The sequence below is a fragment of the Eptesicus fuscus genome, chromosome 7 (assembly GCF_027574615.1).
Source record: "Eptesicus fuscus isolate TK198812 chromosome 7, DD_ASM_mEF_20220401, whole genome shotgun sequence".
NCBI classification, from domain to species: Eukaryota; Metazoa; Chordata; class Mammalia; order Chiroptera; family Vespertilionidae; genus Eptesicus; species Eptesicus fuscus.
Window position 1 is genome coordinate 61,747,881 of NC_072479.1, and position 22,295 is coordinate 61,770,175.

Sequence of the window (22,295 nt, forward strand, 5' to 3'; positions counted from 1 at the left end):
AACATGAACTGAAGTATCATTATGATCTGGATGCTTTCCAGATATGAGTATCACTTTTTAGGCCATAAAAGGAGTGATCAGATCCTTGGCAAATGGACTAGAACTACCTGAACCTCAGGACTAACTTTATGCTGACTTGAAGCAGTGGAGGGGAAAAAGGGGAAAGCGAACAATCATAAATCACTTGGATGTTTTCATACTCTATTAAACTTATGGGGGAAAACTCATATCAAGATCAAGCAATTATCTTTAATACTAGGAGGAAGAAACCAAGAGGTTTTTGTGCCAAATACATGCCAGGTGTATACATGTCTTGTTTTGTTTTTCTCAGATTAATAATATAAAGCAGGGCTTTTAGCTCATGTTATGGATGGAAACCCGAGCCTTGGAGAATTTAAGTCACTGACCAGTCAAACAGCTATTGAGTGGCCGTTCTGTTATTCAAACACAAATCTGTTTGATTCCAACACTCAGCTTCTTTCCTCTCCACAGTACTATCTCTTTATGAAGACAGCAGTTGTCAAGAAATTTCAGATCTTAAGGAAGTTCTCAAGAAAGGAGCATTTAAAAAATATATATATATATTTTGTTGATTTCAGAGAAGGGAGAGGGAGAGAAACATCAATGATGAGAATCAATGATTGGCTGCCTCCTGCACACCCCACACTGGGGGATGGAGCCTGTAACCCGGGCATGTGCCCTGACCAGGAATCGAACCCCGTGACCTCCTGGTTCATGGTTGACGCTCAACCACTGAGCCATGCTGACTGGGGCAAGAAAGGAGCATTTTGGAGAGCTGTCAGTTCCCCCCTAAAATGTGTTGAAAAGTGTTAAAAGTTTTAGACGTTTTACCGGCTAATTTGCAAGCAGAGCAGTAAATGAGTAGAGTTATTTTAACTTAACATCACTTAGACACTGAGCCAAGTCAGGCTTTGAAGATGCCTGAGCTCTTTGCCTCCCGCTCCACAAATAGAGCGGCGATGACTCTTGGGCACAGACTCCATATCAAACCCACCCGCTCACACATGCACCCTGGCCTGTGGTCCCCGAGGACTTACCGCGTCTCTGAATGTTGACATCCAGCCACTTCTAAAATCACAGCTAGGAATAGCAGGGAACCGAGAAACCGGATACCGTACTGCTCTCCACTTCCAGGACCCTCGCAGCATCATGCAGAAACCAAAGCTGGTCTTCAACGGGCAGCTGAGAGATTAAGTTGTGAGATGGCAGAATGAAGCCACCTGAAGCGTTCGAGAGGCAGTTCATCCTATGACTCACTGTAGGGACCCTGGGGGCCTGCAGTTCATGCACACCTGGCTGTACTCCCTTCTCAGAGCAACCTGTTGATATGTTTAAGAGCATATAATGGGCACTGCCTAATTGCCACTTGGGCTTTATTTTTCTTGCGTGCTTCATGATCCCTTAACTGGTTAATCAGACCAGCACTGGCTGCAGAGGAGAAAAGTTAGCGGGTAAGCCAGCGCTGCCTCTGCCTCCAGTGGTAGGCGGCTAGAGGCCCTACGCTCTCCTAGAAAACCACATCTCAGTGTTTCCTTGGCCACATCTTGTTTTGAAGTTATGTATACCTGGGAGGCCCTTCGCACTTGTTAGTTTGAACTAAAAAGGTCCTAAAGGGCTCCTCAACATCCTGTCTTGCTGCTCTCTGGTCGAGTGATCCTCAAACTTTAGCTTCATCAGAACCACCTGGTGGTCTTGTTAAAGCACAGATTGCAGGGCCCCGTCCTGAACGCTTCTTATGCATCAGGCGTAGGGTCCAGCCCCTAAATTTGCTTTTCCAACAAGTTCCCATGTGATGCTGATGCAAGGAGTATGGGAGGGGGGTACATCTTGAGCAACTACTGCTCTAACCAGTATCTCAAAGCTGCCCTGGAGGACAAAGGAGGGGGGCAGTCTTCACCCACCTAGCCTTCAGGTGCCCAGCATGGAGATTCAGGGCTTAGTGAAAAGAAACACCGAGGAAAAGTCAAACTCTCTGGGTTATTCTCCCCCTCCCCCTTGAGAATAGAAATGAGGAAAAGCCACAATTCTCCTGAGACCATGTTCTACCAGGGGTCCTCAAACTTTTTAAACAGGGGGCCAGTTCACTGTCCCACAGACCATTGGAGGGCCAGACTATAGTTAAAAAAAAAAACAACTATGAACAAATTCCTATGCACACTGCACATATCTTATTTTGAAGTAAAAAAACAAAACGGCCAAAACACCCGCATGTGGCCCGCGGGCCGTAGTTTGAGGACGCCTGTATCTAGACTCTCCTTCCCTCCATAATTCTTTCAGGTGTTAGCTGCTTTACTATGGTTCCCCTTCTCTATAGTCCCTGGCACTTGCCACCTGGAAGATGTTTCTGTTTTCCCTGTTCTCTAAGCTCCTTGAAGGCAAGAACTGTTTATTCATTGATGTCTCTGCATTGCTTGTCAAAGTGCCCGCCACACAGGCTGCGGAGACCTGAGTCCCCAGCTGCCCTGATGTGCAACCCTCCTCATAGGACCACCCACAAGGAAGGAAAACATTAACCAAACTTTAGCTCTGAAATTAACATCACCCTCATCATCTCTGATCTGCTTTCAAAACATTCTGCAATTACAAAGAGACATTTATTGTTGAGCACTTGTGTGGCATAGTGTTTTGGCGAAGTGTTTTCTAATTAGCTCGTTGATTATTTCTCAAAACGCTTAAGGAGAAATGTTCACCCTCTCTCAGAGATTAGGGAACTGAGCTCAGAGAGATCAGAAAACCACATCTAAAGTCATGTGGCAGTTCATTAGCCTCACCACAAAGTGTCTGTCTCCTTGGCTTTGGCCCTGGTGTGTAACTGCTCACTGTACTGGGAAGTCCATGACACACAGGGGGTTATCCAATAGATTTTTCTTTTTGGACCATTCACAAAAATCAAATGATGATTATTTCAAATGTCTATGGAATGTGCTTACTTTTTAAATGTGGAACTAAGATTCTTGTTTAAAGAGTCAGGCTCATTATAAGGCCTACCCATTAGCTCACTGAATAGTTTCTGGTTTATGGAATGGACTCCACAAAGCAGAACAATCATTCCTACAGCTTCTGTACTATTGGGAGTAGAGAAAAATATTCACAAATGGCATTGGTTCATTCTCTTTATTTTGCAAAGTTTCATCTGGATCTCTTGTCTAGTAAGTTGTTGGAGTGAAATTAAAGACATCCATTATAATCCACCCACATTGTCAGATCAACCTGAGCCTTCAATGCTGGGCCCTTAGAAAAGGAAGAAGGGCCTACTCAAAGGGAATAGTAGACAACAAAGAAAATTCCGGAAGAAGACTTTCTTCCTATATAGGAAGACTATCCCCTATATAGCCTGCTCTTTTATCTCTAAGGTGATAAATTCTGAGTCTATATAATAGTTGCCTTTGGGCAGCTGTGGTTGGGACAAATGTAGTTTTAGGGCTCCTTCTTAGACCAAGACTAGACTGCTGCTGATCTCCATTCTTGCCCAGAGGGAGAAGGCAGAGGGAACAGGCCAGTCTCAAAACATCACCCGAACTAGTGAGCTGCATACAACAGCAGCTGCAACCTGCCCAGGGCTAGGCCTCGCCTGACATCCATCCATTAAACAGGACCTCCGCATTTCTGGTTGATCTGCCCCAGGACTATTGCGCCAGGAGCAGAAGAAGTGTACTTCCCACAGACTTATTTTCTCCTAAACTCACTCAGAAACAGATTATAGCCTCAACAGTTTCATCTTGCTTATGAAGGTAACATTTAGCTAATACTAGGATTTAAAACATGTTTGTAGTCTGATTCCACTGACCAATATAAAACTGTTGTTCATTTATTTATTCAACATATACTTACTGAGAACTTTCTCTGTGCCAGGTACTATGTTTGGCACTGAGGACAGAGGGGTGAACAACGTAAGCAGGGGTTCTGCCTTCTTGGAGCTCACAGTTTAGCAGGGAAAGAGCCTTATATTAAAGTCGTACACATGTACACACACTTTCTTTAAAGCCAGCCTAGGTATGCAGCATTGATTTGTTATAACACCATTTATATTTGAAACATTTTCTTTAAAAGACACACACACACACACACACACACACACACACACACACACACCACATTATGAATAAAACACTCTTGCAGTGCAGTGTGGGTGCATGTGCATGTGCTCAGTGAGAGCCAATTCAGCCACTGGAGCATCAGGCACTATCTGCAAAGACCCTCAGCCTGCAAGTCTTTCTCAGGACAGCAGCTCCGTGCTGCCCACATCCACGCGGAGCTGAATTCTGCCAACAACTTGAATGAGCTTGAAAGTGGGTTCATGCCCAGAGCTTCAAGAAAGGAATGCTGCCCTGCCGGCACGTTAGACTTTGTAGGTCCTTCCTGCATCAGAAAGCCAGCCAAGCCTATTGGGTTGCTATGGAACTGTGAGATTATAATTAGTGTTGTTTTAAGATGCTGAGTTTCGATAAGTTGTTATAGTAGCAACAGGAAACTAATAGAGGAATAAGGACATGCGCACTAACAAGAAATTACTGTAAAATTTTAGCAAAAATTATTAGTACGGGCAACAACAGTATGCAAGTGATAGATCAGAAATGGTCAGATTCTGTATGTATTTTGAAGGTAGAACCTGAATGATTTGCTGATTGGTGTGTGATTGGGAGGAGCCAACAGTCCCTCCAAATTAAAAGAATGGAGTTTTCAGCCCTGGCCAGTTTGGCTCGGTGGATGGAGCATTGGCCTGCGGACTGCGGGGTCCCAGGTTAGATTCCGGTCAAGGGCATGTACCTTGGTTGCGGGCACATCCCCAGTAGGGGGTGTGCAGGAGGCAGCTGATCGATGTTTCTCTCTTATCGATGTTTCTAACTCTCTATCCCTCCCCCTTCCTCTCTGTAGAAATCAATAAAGTATATTTAAAAAAAAAAAAAGAATGAAGTTTTCATTGAAACTGAGTCCACCCTGGGAGGAGCAGTTTGCAAAGAGTTTAGAGAGGTAAGTAGGAACCAAATTATACAGAACTTTCTAAGTTATGTTAAGAATTTTGAACATGATCTCAAAAATAAAGGTCAATTATTGAATACTTTTAAGTAGGCTAAGGTTAGAACCAGATTTGTGTGTTTTGTTGTTGTTGTTTTTTAAAGCACTCAGGAGCCCTCACAGCAATGAAACTGATGGAGTAAGGTACATACAACCCACCCAAGTAGGAAACCCACACATTTAGGAAGACCTGCAAAAGCAGGGTCCCCCAAGTGAGACTAAGGAGCGTCTCCTATGTTGTTAGAACAGAATCTCTCAAATGTAAGTAATAAGATGAGACACTATTTAAAGAAAAAAAAAAAACCCTCATAGGTGAGTAGGCTTTATTAAACCTATTTTAATGACAATGTTACTTAAATATGAAACTAGGCATAAATAATGTATACTTATAGTTCTTATACTACTATAAAACCAAATCAATTTACAAATTAAACACTAGGGAAAATAGAAGTCAAAATTAGAGTATGAATATACTATTATAGAAGGTTTTCTTTTGTGAAAAATAAATCACTAAAGCTTGAGTTAGTAGTTGAAAGTGTAGTGTCTTTTTTTTTTTTTTTTAGTTAAGGTCCTCTCATATCCATGGGCTGACCTCTTCCAGCTGATTTAGTAACATAAATGTAAATGCCTGTTCTCAAATGTGTTGTAAAATGTGATGCTACCAACATCAAAGCTTTACTTACTAGTTCAAGATAATCAGATATATTGGCCAATTGGCCAATGGACAATCTTCAAATGGAATTTTTAACGCGGTACAATTTGATAGATCCGTAAAGTTTATTTACTGGCATCAAAATGATATAGCATTGCAACATCTTGGAAATCTTCATTAACATGACATTAGTTTTGTTGAACATTCTACATTATATATTTACCTCTTCACTTACTACCTGTGAACTATTGCAAATGCGTACAAATAATGGTGGAATTTGTGTAATACATTACTTACAACAGCACAGTTCCTTTCTTTTAAAGTTATTTTTTGTTTTTTTTTTTAATCCTCACCCGAGGGTATTTTCCCATTGGTTTTTAGAGAGAGTGGAAGAGAGAAGGAAAGACAGACAGAAATATCGATGTGAGAGACACACATAGATTGGTTGCCTCCTGCACCAGCCAGACCGGGGCTCTGGCCGGGGAGGAGCCTGCAAGTGGGGTACGTGCCCTTGACCGGGACCCTTTGGTCCACTGAGCCAAACCGGCTAGGGCAGCACAGTTCCTTTTGAAGCCTGCAAAGAAGACAAGTAGAAATAAGTAAAACTATAAGAATTAGAAAGGAAGAAACAAAGTTATTTGCAAATGATGCTATTTTGTGCATAAACATTTCAAAAGAAGCTTCAGAAGATTAGTAGAAATAGGAAGAGTTTAGCAAAATTGCTGGAAATAAAAATCAAATGTGCTGGCAGAGCCGAGCACCTGCCAGGAGGGGGCACCTTTTCTTTCTCACACAAAGGCCTCAACAGGCTCACAGAGGCCTTGGGTGGACAATATGATGTGACCCCATCACGCCAGAGGGTGGGCCTCCGGAGGCCATCGCTGCCACCTCCCTGAGCCCAGTATCCTGCAGGTGACAGAGCAGGCATTCCTGTCACTGCTGCCAGAGAGACAGTGTCCTCCAAGTCCCGAGTGGAGTGTGCTGGTAACACCTGAGTTACTTTTGGCTCTCACTTCAAAGGAAGTGGGGAAAGCGAGTCCCTGACATATTCCCCTTTACTGATGAGCAGGGTCTGAACCACCCAGCAACTCAAAAGGTGAGGCATTCCCCAGACGGGGGGAGGGGGGGGGGTGTGGAGGCTGTGCAGCTAAGAAGACTGCCACACATTCATTGGTTATTCCTGTTTCCTCTGTTTCGTTTTTAGTCTCTGTTTTGCCTTTCTGGCACTCTAAGCACAGACAAATGAGACTAAGGAAATCAGCTGGAAGAGGTCAGCCCATGGATAAGAGAGGACCTTAACTAAAATAAAAAAAAAGAAAAAAATAAATATTTTTCTAATAATTGTACTGTCCTTCAGTCTACTGAGATTCGTTCCATTTACATGGATCATTGTGTGACGTGAGGGGATGTGGCAATTTAGGTGTTAGTTTAAAATGAAAGGACTAGCTCTAGCCGGTTTGGCTCAGTGGATAGAGCGTCGACCTTCGGACTAAAGGGTCCCAGGTTCGGTTCTGGTCAAGGGCACGTGCCTGGGTAGTGGGCTTGATCCCCAGTGGAGGATGTGCAGGAGGCAGCTGATCAGTGATTCTCTCTCATCATTGATGTTCCTCTCTCTCTCTCTCTCTCTCTCCTCTCCCTTGCTCTCTAAAATCAATAAAAATATATTTTTTAAAAATAAAATAAAATGAAAGGACTAGATATGATTAAGATTAACTATTTCTTATTTATTAAAGTTTGCCCTTGTAATGTTATTGCTACACACACACAGGATGGAGAGTGTGACATTACACATATGTACATGGGGCAGCAGTATGTATGTATGTGTATGTGTGTATAGTAGTGTATATATACTATGTAACATATATAGCATATATGCATCAGTCTCTGTGCTGTGGTCTTTTAACCTTGCTTCTATTTACTCACTTTTCTTGTATTTTCCCTCCTTCCTTTCTCCCTCCTCTCCTCCCTCTACCCGCAGCACTATTGATTGAACCTGATACCAAATCAATATATATTTCAACCATCAGCCACACGTCCTTGATCCTGGTTCAATTAATTCAATTGAATAAATATTTGTCTACTATGGTCAGATAGTTATTAGAAATTCAGCAACATATTTTTTCTCCCTTTGTCTCCTCCCCCCTCACAGCTCATAACAGATCAACCTGCCCCAGATAGATACCCTGTAAAAGCAAATGAGAGGAATGAGGGAATATAGAAAAGATACACAGAAAACAAATGAATCAGTTATCTATAAACTATCAGTGTGTCAGTAAAATACTTCTCTTTGTCACAACATTTTTGTTTTTATTCTTTAGTGTCTGAAAACACCTGATTTTAGCACAAATATTGGGAAGCAAATTCTACATACACTTAGAAATTCACTATATAGAAGATAAGACCTGTGATGGGTAAATTAAAGTAAGCTATTTTACACTATTTCATACAAGAGAAAAATGTTAGAGATGTCTGTCTTATTTTCGATTCACTTTTTTTCAATATTCAGTAAATATATTCTCATAAATTAGTAAATGATATTAAGAAATGTGCATTTGAGATTGAGAAAAAATGTCCTGAGACACTTACAATTTACAAGAATTTAATTAGACATATTTGTTAAATATGCTAGATATAGTTGGAGCCAGCTAATTAGTAACACTTTTGAAACCTAAGTCTGGCTGTGGTGCCTCCGCCCAGAAGGCAATGGCCCTCTCTGTAAGCCCTGGGGAAGAGGCTGAATGACTCCTAAGAGCAGCGCATTAAAATCTAATTAAGAACCTAATGAGGACATAGACAGTTGTATTGCTTGTAATCTAAACATCTATCTTGTCACTTCAGTCCTAAAGCCATAGATTTATCTATTACTAGTACAATTACTGTGAATTGGAGGTACTTCTACAAAAGGAGATTGTTCTTGGCCACGTTGTTAAAAAGACAGTAACTAGCAGATTCTGAAAGAAAGAGAATTTGCTTTTCAAAAGCAAATATGGGACATGCCAGCTTAAAGTCAAGTTCTGGGACTTGAATTTAGAGAGATGCAAGCAGAAAGTTCTGCCAAGCTCTGTTCTTGTTTACATATGCCTGGTCTGTCTGTTTCCTCTTTCCCTACAACTCCCGTTCTAACCTTCATTCCTTTCAGGCCCCCTGCTCAACTCCATTCCCTTTCTCAGCAAGTGACCTTGCCTTCCACCTTTCAGTGAAAAAAGGCCAACTCTCCCAGAGTCCCAACTTTTATACTGACGTAAATAGGTGTGTAATTATTTGCTTAATGTCTGCACACATTTCCTGCTAAATAGAAAGCTCTCCCTGTGAGATCAGGGATGGAGCCTGTTCCCCAGTGTCCCCAGCACCCAGCACATGGTCTGAATAAACGTACTTCCTTCTCCTCATTTATAAGTTTTGTTTTTAACATATATTGTTACGGTAAAAACAAACAAAAAGCCCACAAAATAGTACTGAATTCTGTTGAAGGAAATGTCAAAGTTGGCTTCCCGGGTAAATTCCACTGGCACCTTCCTCACCCCCTTCTCTCCAGCCCCAGAAGCAAACTCCTGAGTCCCCGATTTCATCTTCTGTGATCTCTTTTAGGAACCACTTCTCCTCCACGTGGACAAGTCAGGGAGGGGCTCGGTGGGGTGGTTGCTTAGCGTGGCCAAGAGTTGCAACAGCTGAGGGTGAGGGCAGTAGGATGGCCAAGGAGAAAGTGACCGGGTGCCAGAGCAGCTAAATGAGTCATCAAGTCTTAAGGGTGAGTGCAGGTGAAAGAAAATACAAGGCAAAGTTAAAGGTCAAGGGAATTCGGTAGTAGGCCAGGAATGGAAACACAACTCAAGACCCAGTGAGAGGACTCAGAGATATAAAGGACTAACTTCACAGTCATTTAAAAGGAAAACATTTTCTGAAGAAATTTATGCACTTCTTAAAATAAAATTTCTCTTAACAAAATTTTAAAATATCGACATCAATAAGAATGTTAAAAAATACCCTGTACCTATTTGACCCCCAAAACATTTGTAATGTTTTATTTATTTATTTTTAAATCCCAAAGCATACAAGATATTGGCATTTCTTTAAATCTAGGGGTGGGTACATGGGTGTTTGTTATATGTTTCTGTATTTTTTTGTATGAATGAAATATTTCATAATGAAACAACAACAGCAACAATGAAATATTCCAGGAATTAAAGCCTAAGCCAATAAAAAGTCAGGTCAGAAAATTAAATACCAGAAGCAGTAAAAAATCAGCAATATTGACAAGGAGCCCCAATAGGAAAGGTTTTAGGCTCAACCTAATAAGACATACCTTGAAAGATTCTGCTGATATTTTGTAAGAATTTTCAATATTGTAGAGACAATAACAAATAAAATCTTGGCTCTATTTATATTTCAGAATAATGAGAAGCAGGAAGTTGGCCAATATCATTTGCCTTGGCCGCACATAAAAGTCATTAGTCTGGTTTAATGAGTGGATATCACTCTTGTGAGACAACATAAACAGAAATATTATTTAAAATTTGGAAGCAAACTATGTCTGAAATAAGAGTGGTGATCTACAAGTGATCTCTAATCAGACATGGCCTTGGTCGTTGCTATGGAGAATAATGAGACCACTTCTCCCTCCCCAGCACTGCTTCATATCACAACCACCATCTGGAGAGTTGGAGGCTGAGAAGAGGAGGAGGAGGATGCAGGAGCCAGTGTGGCCTCTGCTTCTGCCCAGAGACGCAAGGATCAGAGAAGTCCCTTCTCCCCACCATTGTCCCTGCCCATCCAGGTCCGGGTGGACACTTGGGCATTCTACAGGCCAGACTGTGGGTGTGGACCAGGATGTCCTTCTCTGAGCTTCACCAAGTGGCTCTGGGGACAGCAGTGGTGGAGGAGGTACAGAGCAGGAAGGAGGAATGGGTAGTGACTGCAGTTTCCACACTGGCTGGTATGTGGGCATGTGGGAGGTGCCTGCTTTGGACATACTTGGAAATAAGTAGGAGCACCCTGAAAGAGAAGAACCAGACCCCATGCCCTCACAGAAATTCGTGGGTATGGTCCCTAGGCCTAGCCTGCAATCAGGGCCATCTTCCCCAGCTGCCCGCAGCCGGCCCCGCCCCCTGCCGCCACCCACCCCAGTTCCCTGTTTGCCATCAAGTGATTGGAGCCTGACGGCCAGGGGAAGGGACCGAGATGTCAGCCGTCCCTGCCTGCTCACTGGCCCCGCCCCCACTGTGGGTTGCCCTTGGTGTGTGGGGTGACTGGCGGGGTGGGGGCCTTGGCCTGGCACCACCCATATCCCCAGCCACCCACCCCAGGATCCCCGTTCACCATCAGGCAATTGAAGCCTGCCGGCCAGGGAAAGGGACCAAAAGGTGGTCAGTGCGCCTCACAGTGACTGATTGAGCTGTTGTTCTGGTTGTTCCGCTGTTAGGGTCAATTTGCATATTACCCTTTTATTATATAGAATAGAGGCCTGGTGCACAAGTAGGGGCCGGCCGGCCTGCCCTGATAGGGGCCCTGGATCAGGGTGGGGGTCCCCGCTGAGGGGCGGGGCAGACCAGGGTGAGGGGCTGCAGTTGTTCTGGTCTCTGGTCATTCTGGTCATTCCGCCATTTTGATTGCTGGGCTTTTATTATGTAGGATATATTTATGTGTCAATAATATATAGTACTATGTGATGTTATGTGATATTATATATGATATTATATATTGTGTCAGATCATATGGTATTGTATTACCATCCATCCTATATAATAAAAGCCTAATATGCTAAGTGTCTGGTTGTCCAGTTGTCTGTTCAACCAATCAAAGCGTAATATGCTAATGATATGTTAAGGCCGCTCAACCGCTCGCTATGACATGCACTGACCACCAGGGGGCAGACAGTTGACCAGTCAACCAGTCGCTATGACGTGCACGGATCACTAGGGGGCAGACTCTCCTACTAGTAGGTTAGCTTGCTGCTGGGGTTGGGCTGATTGGGACTGAGTGAAATGGGCCGGACACGCCCTGGAGCTCTCCCATGGTCTCTCCCCAGCTGGCCAACCTCCTGTGCCCCTCCCCAGCCCCGATCATGCACCAGTGGGGTCCCTTGGCCTGGCCTGCACCCTCTCACAATCCGGGACCCCTCAGGGGATGTCGGAGAGCTGGTTTCAGCCTGATCCCACAGGCCAGGCCGAGGGACCCATAATTAAATATAAGTTTATATAGGAGTAGAATTTTGTATCTTATTTTTTTTTTAAATATGTATTTTTATTGATTTTTTTACAGAGAGGAAGGGAGAGGGAGAGAGAAAACATCAATGAGAGAGAGAGAGAGAGAGAGAGAGAGAGAGAGAGAGAGAGAGATCAATCAGCTGCCTCCTGCACACCCCCCACTGGGGATGTGCCCGCAACCAATGTACATGCCTTTGACCGGAATCGAACCTGGAACCCTTCAGTCCGAAGGCCGACACTCTATCCACTGAGCCAAACTGGTCAGGGCTGTATCTTAGAATAAAGAGGCAATAAATACTTACGACTGAAAAACACACACATACATTTTCAAGACATTAAAGCTCTACAATAAATAGACATGCAAAAAGAGACAGGGAGTGAGTTTATCCTTTTGCCTAATTTTACATTTTAAAATTTTATTTGTTCTAATTCACATAATACAAATTGTTGGTGAAGTATTATTTTTTTTTTTTAAATCACCTCCAGAATGGGATTTTTTTCCCCCCCAGTTTTGTTAATCTTCATCTGAGGATATTTTTCTATTGATTTTTTTTTTTTAGGGAGAGTGGGAGAGGGAAAAACAGAGGGAAACACATCGATTGGTTGCCTCCCAGGCCAAGCAGGAGCCTGCAACCAAGGAACCTGCAAGCAAGGAATGTGTCCTTGACCGGAATTAAACCCGGGATCCTTTGGTCCACAGGCCAACACTATATTCACTGAACCAAACCAGCTAGGGCCAGAATGGGATGGTTTTAACAAAAGTCTATTTGTGTACTTCTCATAGTTATGTACACTCCTTTTCATTCTTTTATTTAATTTCCTTTTGTTATTAAAAAAGGCACAAGTTATGCAAATTAATTTTATTGCTATGTAAAGCAGGGCTTTTCATAATTGAAAATAGAAGTGAATGCTTTTTTTTTTTTTTTTTTTTTGCAATTCCTCCGAGTTCTATTTTCTTATGATTATTTTATTGTAGGGCTGAAATTATATGAAGAAATGGTTCACTGGAATGATTGCCTGAAGTTCAGTACCTGATTCTCCCAGCGTGAGGATACTAGGGTCGGCTCCTCTGGGCACTGGCCTTAGCGATAATTCCTCACCTTAAACGACCCTTCACTCACAGTGGCCACCTGATTTTCCATGTGCAGAATCAATTTCAACCCAGGTCAGAGGAATCTTATATTCAGGGACTCTCCCTCCAGTCATTTGGTGTACCCAGAGCTGACAGTGTGTTCCTACATTTTTTCTTCCATTTAAATTCTTCCTTGGGAACCAGCCTTGGACTCCAATTTCTTTGAGAGACTGGTGTCCTGCCTTCACTTCCCAGTGCCACAACCATGGTCCGTCTGCTCAGAGAACCCTATGACCTAAGTCTGAGTCTCTTATATCAGGCATCCCTCCACCCTCCCCACACCATCCTCTGGAATTTCCTCTGCAGCTATTCCCATCACTTGGCCCTCTTCCTCCTTCATACTGCTGCGGGTCATCACCAGATCCTTCAGGAACTGTGTTTGGCCTGCTGGGCCTGCCACCCTCCCAGCACAGCCCTCAAATCTATCTCCTCAGTGGGGAGCCTGGTCTAGATGTTCTCAGTCTTAGCAGCAGCAAGAACCACTGCTCATACCAGAGAATCTGATTCAGTAGGCCTGGGGTGGGATTGGAAATTCATCACAAGTTCCCTGAGGAATTCTCATTCAGGTGGCTGCCCAGGACCCTGCTTGCAAAACATTGATTTGGTTCCAGGCCCCATGCCCGTTGGCACCGTCCTGCTGAAGTTCATGGACCAGGATTCCAGAGCAAGCAGCATCATGTAATAGGTATGGACACTGAAACACAGGAGCCCAGTCCTACGTCATACTCTGGCATTAAGTGATGGCCCCAGGAAAGGGCGAGAGCTTGCCTTCCAATAGACACACACGGCCAACTGGCATAACTTCAGGCATTTCAAGAGATAGCAGAGTAGTTTCCAAACTTGCTCACACATTGAAATGACTTTAGGTATGTGATTAAAACATGGATTCAAAGGCCACAGTTGACATTGCTAAATAAAACTCTCCAGAACGGAGTCTGGGAGTCTCCATTGCACCGTGTGCTCCAGGTGAACCTGGTACACACCTGTGCGTGGACCTGTCAGCGAGGAGGGACTGCAGGGGACCCGGTTATGCTTCTTCCTGGCACCTTAAACTCCACAGTTAGAGATGCATACCTTTGGCCTAAAGGTTGTTTTGATTATTCTGCTAATATTAAACATCTCTAGAAAAAATGACTCCTTCCAATGCTAAAGAACAGAAGTAATTAACATTAAACACTACCAGTTATTTTGCGGAGGATATTGAGATATGTCTCAGCAATGTCCCAGATGGAACCATGAGGCTACTTGGTTCTACATTTCTTCACACATGCTCCTCACCACTGTCCTCCACCCCATCCCAACAACTACTGTCACTTAGAATAATTATTAGGTACACGTACACTCCCGGCCACTAAACCGCACATGCCGAAGAACAGAGAACGCCTGATTTGTCTCTGTATCTTAGACATTGTCCAGCATGTAAATGTTCAATAAGTTGTTGCTTAATGAACACAAGATAGTACCTTACATCCCTACATCTTAAAGCCAGTGAGTTTATCAGGCTTTGTCCTCTGAGCAGGTTTTGATATGGAGAAGGGTGAGACTATGAGGACCCTGGGACCACCCCCATCTCCCCCCACACACCACTTCCCATGGGGCAAGAAAAAGCTGAAGACACATGAGATACATCAAACGGTTGTGTTTTGTGCTGAGGTCAATTCTCAAAAGGCTGGTGCCTCAGGAGACCTCTTACATCGGCTGCCACTAGCCAGCTCTTTCCAGGGCTTGCTGTGCAAGCAGGCAGAGGGAGGAACTCTCTGTGGGTGTGGTTTAGGTTGCACCTAAAGGCTTGCTTGCCTAAATATTCAATCTGCCTCATATCTCAGTAAGAACAAGTTCCTGGTAAAATGAGGAAAATACATTAAGTTTGATGGGGGTGTCCAGAGATTGGGACACTATATTAGGGAGCAAAGTAGGGAGTTTATCTTCCTGGTTGGACAGAATGCTCTTTCTAGTCCTACAAAAATCAGAATAGGGTAGTGAACAGGCATGCAGTAACCAGAGGACACTCCAGGGGGAAACAGGCCAGTGTGCCAATGTCACATTCCATCTGATTGAGCCTCCTTCTAAGGCCAACATAAAGAGGGGTGTGCTTAGGTGAAGAGTGGGGGCCCTGTGAAGTGGGATTTTATTGAGAGAGCAAGCAAAATACTAGGTCTATGAGCAGAAGACTCAACTTGAAAAGGGTATTTGGAATTGATGTTTGGAAACCAACTGTCTTGGCCATCTTGATCAACCTGTGCACTACCGCATATTACCTGGTGGAATTCCCCTTTACGCTGTAAGTTAAATGCTTGAGTGAAAACATGCTAGAGTGATGGTTACATTAAAAAACACAAAACCCAGAACTCATGATCGAGGTGTGACTCTGTCCTTTACACATTAAATATTACAGAATATTGCGACACAACTTTCCTAACATACTACATGCTGCAATAGGTCAACGAAGAAATGTGGGAACTGACTGTAAATTTCAGTTCAAATCAACTTTCCCACTTTTTTGTTTGTTCTTTTGTTTAAGGTTTATTTATTTATTTATATATATTTTAAAATATATTTTTATTGACTTTAGAGAGGAATGGAGAGGGAGAGAGAAACAGAAACATCAATGATGAGAGAGACTCATGGATCGGCTGCCTCCTGCACGCCCCACACTGGGGATTGAGCCCACAACCCTGGCATGTGCCTTGACCAGGAATTGAACCATGATCTCCTGGTTCATAGGTCAATGCTCAACCACTGAGCCACGCCAGCTGGGCTTTATGTTTAAGGTTTAAAGGAACCTCTCTGTTTCATGTACCAGGCCCTCCTCAAAATGCTGGTGCTCAATGCCCCCGCGTGTGAGGCTCATTCTTTACCAACTCACTCAGACGCTGCCTTCAGTTTACAATCTGATTTATTATAAGAACTAAACTCTTTTTTCCTCCTGAACTCTTTGTGGCAAGTGGAGGTAACAGATTTCTCCCTCCTCAACCTCGCTCATCAGCAGAAGACCCGGTATCAAAAAGATTCCATGAAGCTAGATCATTCCGCCCAGACAGCAAAGGGAGCAAACTGACAACCAGTGTGCTATGATGTTTGTGCCACGTGGCTGGCCTAAGGCAGGAGAGAAAGAGTCAGAAGCACTGCATTGGGGGTGGGATGGGATCCTCCTGTTATTCCTAACGGATCAGGCAAAAGGAGGAGTAACTCTGGTTATCTCTAGATGAATAGAGCCTATCTCTGCAGGCCTGTTGATTGACAGGAAAACTAGGAACACAGACCAGCCAGCCCATGGCTCCCACGAGCGGAAGACAAAACTAGAATCAGCGTCCGGTATTTATCCCAGCTGGAGAGAATGAGTAGAGAAGAACTGGGCAGGAAAGAGGACTTGCTACCTAAGGCAATTGCTCCACCTGATTTGGATCCACCCCTGCTGCCATCTCAGGAGCACCAGCTACGTCCTGCCTCAACCACAGGCCTGAGCTTTCCATAGGCATATAAATATGCTGAAGCTGCTACGCCCTTAAGAAACAAAACTTTCCTCTCACTCATCTTCAAGAGTCATTTCCCCAGGCGAGTCTTTGCCTAGGCCCAGTGCTTCCTTCCTTCACTGCAGTGTTTGTCATTTTATATTTATTAGTGTCACATTTTGATTAAAACATTTCTTCCTGCCAAATTATAAACTCTAAGAGGATAGCGGTTGTGTCTATTTTGTTCATGATTCTGTCCCTAACACCCAGCACTTAGGAGGTCCCCCAAAATGTCTGTTAAATCAGAGGATGCACAAATGTGGACTGAACTGGGTTTGCTGAGGGAGGAGATGGATTCACCAGATTTGAATAGGGAGCTACCTGTGGGCATGCAGAGTCCAGAGGGGACAGGTGTCTCAAATGAAGTAGCATCCACCAGGCGTCAGAGGCTTCCTTTGTGCAGTTAAATTAGCCAGAATTTCAACCTTAACTCTCCCACCTTGGAATACCCTTTTGAGACTGCCTCACTCTTCAGAACTTGGCATATCTACCTAGTCCTGCGTCTGTGGGCTTTTGAAGGCTGACCAAGCAGGACGGCATGAAAGAGAAGGGAGTGGACCTCCGCCACTTTGCTGAGAGCACCATCAGAGAGGAGGCTGGAAGAGTCCTGGCCTCCCAGGTGGAACAGAAGGTGGGCTTCCTCTCAGTCAGTGGCAGTCGCATGGAGTGGCACAAAAGACCCGAAGAAGATCCAACTTCTCCAATGGCCCACATAGGTTATGAAGATCCCCCTCCCAACTGAAGTAAGATTAGGCTCCCAGTAAACCAAGTTACAATTTTCAAGCCAGTAAGTTCTAAAATCTTCTTCACAAGAGTATTTCGATCTGAAATGTTTTTGTTTGGTTAAATTCCATCTTTATCTTTAAGAAAATTATCACTCAACTTTTCAACTTCTTAAAAAAAACAGGGAAGCATCAACTGACTTACCCGCCCATTCAATCATTTATTTATTCAGAAAATACATTTGAAAAAGCACCTATAGAACATACAGTCTCAAGAGGAACCCTGCAAACAACCTGTTACCCAGTGAAAAAGACTGAAACAGTACCACAGCTTTGGAACAATCCAGATGCTGGGGTAGTTGTAAGTACTAGATTCCAGGTCCAATGGAGTTTAATTCTCTTTTTCACCCTTCTTCAAACTTCTCCACCACTCCATGCCCCCAGCCTACCAAGAGGAAAATAATAGCTGGAGGGGTTGGGGAAGGTTTCATTCACTTAAGTGGTGACATGTGAGCCGGGGCTTGAAAGATGAGTAACAGGTAAAGTTGACAGGCAGAGCCAGTAGTAAGAGCTTCCAGGAGGTGGGGACTGTGTGTTCAAAAGCACTAAGGCATGGAAGACCGTGGTGTTGGGGCGCAGGGGGTGGTGAGTGGCTTAAAATATGGGCTGTCCGAGGAGTGCAGTTGACCGGTACCATGAGCATCAAGATGGAAAAGAAAGGTGGACGTGACTGGTCAGCTGTCAATATGTAGGGCTATTTCCTGACCAGAGAAACAATAGCCGGCCTCCCCGAGGCTGGGTGTGGCTCGGGGGTTGCACAGGAAGCACCCTCTCCTCTCAGAGCTGTAGCCAGGTACAGCGTGGCCCTGCTCCCCCCTTTCACCTCCTGGATGGGCCCTCAGAGTCTGGGCCCTGACATTCCAATCCTGGACACTACAGTTGGGTCTTCTAAGATCCTAAATCTATTTTTGTTTTGAGACCCAATATCTAGTTGTTACATTATGTGTGAAACTGAGATGGTGAGCGATCTATTCAAGTATCTTTTTCCTGGAGCCAGTAAGAAATAGTAGCCCATTTAGAGAACCTGCACTGAGGAAACTCAACCATAACCATTAGTCATGGTATTACTCAGTTTCTCACATAAATCAAATTCAGACCCACAGAAAAGAAAATCATTATGCTGACATAGGAGTTCATAGAGGCTTGTATAATTATGATAAGAAGATAATCACTTTTATAGCAGTTATTTTTAAAATCATAATTTTATAGGTAAGCATGCCATTTAGGGTTGGCTACACTGTAGGCAGAAAAAAATTAAACAGTCCTAGTAAAGAAAATGCTCAGAAGAGAAGAGAGGTGAGCTATGGAAATGGAGACATTGATTTTGAAGCCAGGAAACCTGGTTCATGAGACTGTCATTTACTGGCTCTGTGTCTTTGGGGAAGCCACTTAACTTCTCTGAATCTCAATTTTTCCTCCCATTGAATAGGGAAAATAATAATATCTATGTGGTTGGCTTATGTTAATAGCAAGTAGCATGGCATATGTTAAGGTGCTTTGTAACCTCTATAATTACTAGAGGCCCGATGCATGAAATTCGTTCCGGAAGGCATATTAGCTCTTTATTATGTAGGATTAGTTGGAAAAATAATCCAGGTTAAAATTCTCAAAGAAAAATATTATACAAAAGCCTACTAAAATTACTGCTATCAAGCTTTGCAATGATAATCCATAAGCCAAAAAACTTCATATGAAAGGTGCTTGAATAATAATTGTATTCTCTTTCCTTTTTATGGTATTTGTTTATATTAAAATTAGTAATGGCTGTTCTCTAGACCATTAGACCTTAGAGATACTCTTCCAAAAAGGGCTCATGGTCATAGAGAAATACTGCACACTGCAACTCAACTTAGAGAGACTGATTAAAACCTCCGAGGAACTCCACAATAACTTTTAATACAATGTTCTCTAAACTTCTTGGAGCATAGAGCTCCATTTTCAAGTACTAGCTTTAGTTCAAAAGAATGTATTTGGGGAATTTTTAAAAATAATAGTTTACTGATTTTTAGAGAGAGAGGAAGGGAGAGGGAACGAGAAAGATAGAAACATCTATGTGAGAGCACGACATTGATCAGCTGCCTCCTGCATGCCCCCTACCGGGGATGGAGCCCGAAACCCGAGCATGTGCCCTGGCCAGGAATTGAATTAGCAATCTTCTGGTGCATGGGAGGACGCCCAACCACTGAGCCACACAGGCCAAAGCAGAAATATTTTAATATAGACTTTTCTTAGAACACAAGAAAGCATCCACAACAAAACTAATAACCAATTCTAGGACCAGTGTGTTGACATAATTTTAGAGTGGAGCGCCTCAATCAGTTCAGCTTTGTCAAAATGGTAATACATTCCAACTGCTCTGTAAGCTTTCTTTTTCTTGATTGCAAACAGTTTATGTTCCTCCTTCTCTATGTGAGTTTGCAGTTCTCTCAAAATAAGTCAGGAAAAGAATGTATTAAGAAACTGAGTCACTTAGAATTTAAGCGCCTTGGCCACGGTGGAGGCTGTGAGACTCGAACTCAAGCTATTTTGCTCCAGAGCTAGAGAATGATCTCATGATAAATCAAAATGTTTCACACTGTGGCCCTGCCTGGATAATCATGTCGCTGGTTGGAGCTGCTTCGCATTCTTTCAAACGCCAGTTTAAAATAAACCCTTGAGTATTGTTGGGTAGATTCAAGTTTTTTAAATTAATTTTAAAATATGTTTTTATTGAGAGAGAGGGAGAGAGGGATAGAAACATCAGTGATGAGAGAGAATCATTGATTGGCTGCCTCCTGCTCACCCCACATTGGGGATCAAGCCCAGAACCTGGGCATGTGCCCTGACCAGAATCGAACCATGATCTCCTGGTTCATAGGTTGATGCTCAGCCACTGAGCCTCGTCGGCCAGGCAATGGCTCAAGTTTTTTATGATAGCACAGAAGATAATGGGTTATCAGTTGTCTCATACCACCCAGACATTGCTTTGAGCTGTTCTAAAACTCTAATGACATAGCTACAAAAGATGATGAATTTGAACTTTGCTCAGCACTCCATAGCTTTATGGATGAATGAAACTCATGTCACCTCACCCCACCACCTGTTAATAATTAATATTAACAGCATATATGGATGAGTAACCCGTAGTTCTCTGGGAAAGGAACCCCTGTTTTTTATCTTTTCTGTACTAGCTCAGATAGAGATGCCAAGAGCTGATTAAATAAGCAGTGCTTTACAAAGTTGAGCAGTTGCATAGTAAGTTAGTATCTCTTTTAGAATTGCATGGGTCCATCTTCATTTGTGCTTTTTTTTCTGGAAGAGGTTTTAGAAATCTTGGTTTTACTTTGACTAAATCTCAGGTTAGACAGAGAGAAATACATATCTGTCTTGATCTCTCACAAATCTTCTCCCAAACCTACTGTTTTTGACATTTTAGTAGTTTTATAAAAGATGCTTATATTTATTAAGAATCAAATGGAGAAGTGTGCTAGTGTAAAGGTAATCTACTTTTAACAAGTTTAAAGGACTTTCAAAATTATTCTGATGTATTCTAATTTTACAAAATGGAAATGTTATGAGAAACTGAAGAGGTATATTGTGTTTGGTCAGATGGGAATAATCAGCTCTCATAAAACAAATATTTCTCATATACTCCATATAATAATTAATTTTTAAGTTCCAAATAATAACTCCAGTGAAAATATTTATTACATCACCATCTGCTGAATTTGCATTGTTGAATGGCTTTAGTACAACTTGATGTGTGTGTGTGTTAGTCATGTTTTTAATGTTCCTTACTATTGTGAATTATCTGACTGGCTTTTTGTTGTTAATACCCTGTTTCTTAAAATGCTAAGGTGCTGCTGGAATTTTAGTTAATGGGACCTGTGAAATGAAAGAGTTCTAGGTATTCATTTTATGAACAAGCAGTAAGACCCTTCTGAATAAAGTTAAATTGGACATTTGAGAATTCAAAAAGTAATTTTTGTTGCCTGATGAGTTTGCTAAAGTGTGGGATCAGAAAATGGTTTTAAATATAAATATTTTTTCTTAAAATGGTAGTTAGTGCCTTCAACAAATAGAATTGAAATAGAAATGTCATTTATTATATCCTCATTTCTTTTTTTCACATTGAGGATTATGCTTATACTGGACTCCCAGAAAAAAAAAATTACCCCTACAAAAGCCCCCTACCCACGGTTAAGTGTTAGCAAGTTATCCTCCACTTTCCTCTTGCCTGAGGTGACTTTAATGTGAATGACAGGTTTTTCATTTGTACCCCTTCCCCATTTGTTTATTTATTTCCCGCCCTGATGTTCAGGAGTGACATCCCCAAACCCAGAGGAAGTTTGGCCACCTACCGGAAAGACTCTTACAGACTGCAGAATGAAGATCAACATGTATCCCCCATGCAGAACAGATCCAATAGATGCAACCTTGAGTAATGAAACATAATCGCCCAGAAAACAAACAAAAAATCCCAGTCACACAAAGAGCTTCTCTCTGTGTTTGGGGGGACCCAGGAGAGAGGGAGCAGGGGCTCCTAGCTCCCCGGCTTCGCTCTTGGGGGACCAAGGACAGCTCAGCCCCACCTGGGAGGATGCTTCTGTTTACAGATCAGGTTGCCGCCTGGCGATTGGCGGCTGGGCTGGAAGGGAAGGTCCTCAGGAAACGCGACACTGGGGATGCTGCCCCCGATCACATGACGGAAATTTCCACTCTTAGGCGAAAAGAAAAGGAATAGGGTCTCGCAATCCACCTTTTTCTGATACTTCCCCTGGATCCCAGTCCCCAGAGGGCGGAAAAAGAGGTGGGTGAGTGGACGTTTTCATATTTTCTGTTAGCCTTAGAGACTTGTCAGCGTGCAAACTTGTGGCTGGATCCCCGCAGGGATGTGTGTGTGTGTGTGTGTGTGTGTGTGTGTGTGTGTGTATGTCTGTGTGTGTGCGCGCGCGCGTGGAAACCCGCACACGTGTGCATCTCGTCTGGGGCTTGGGT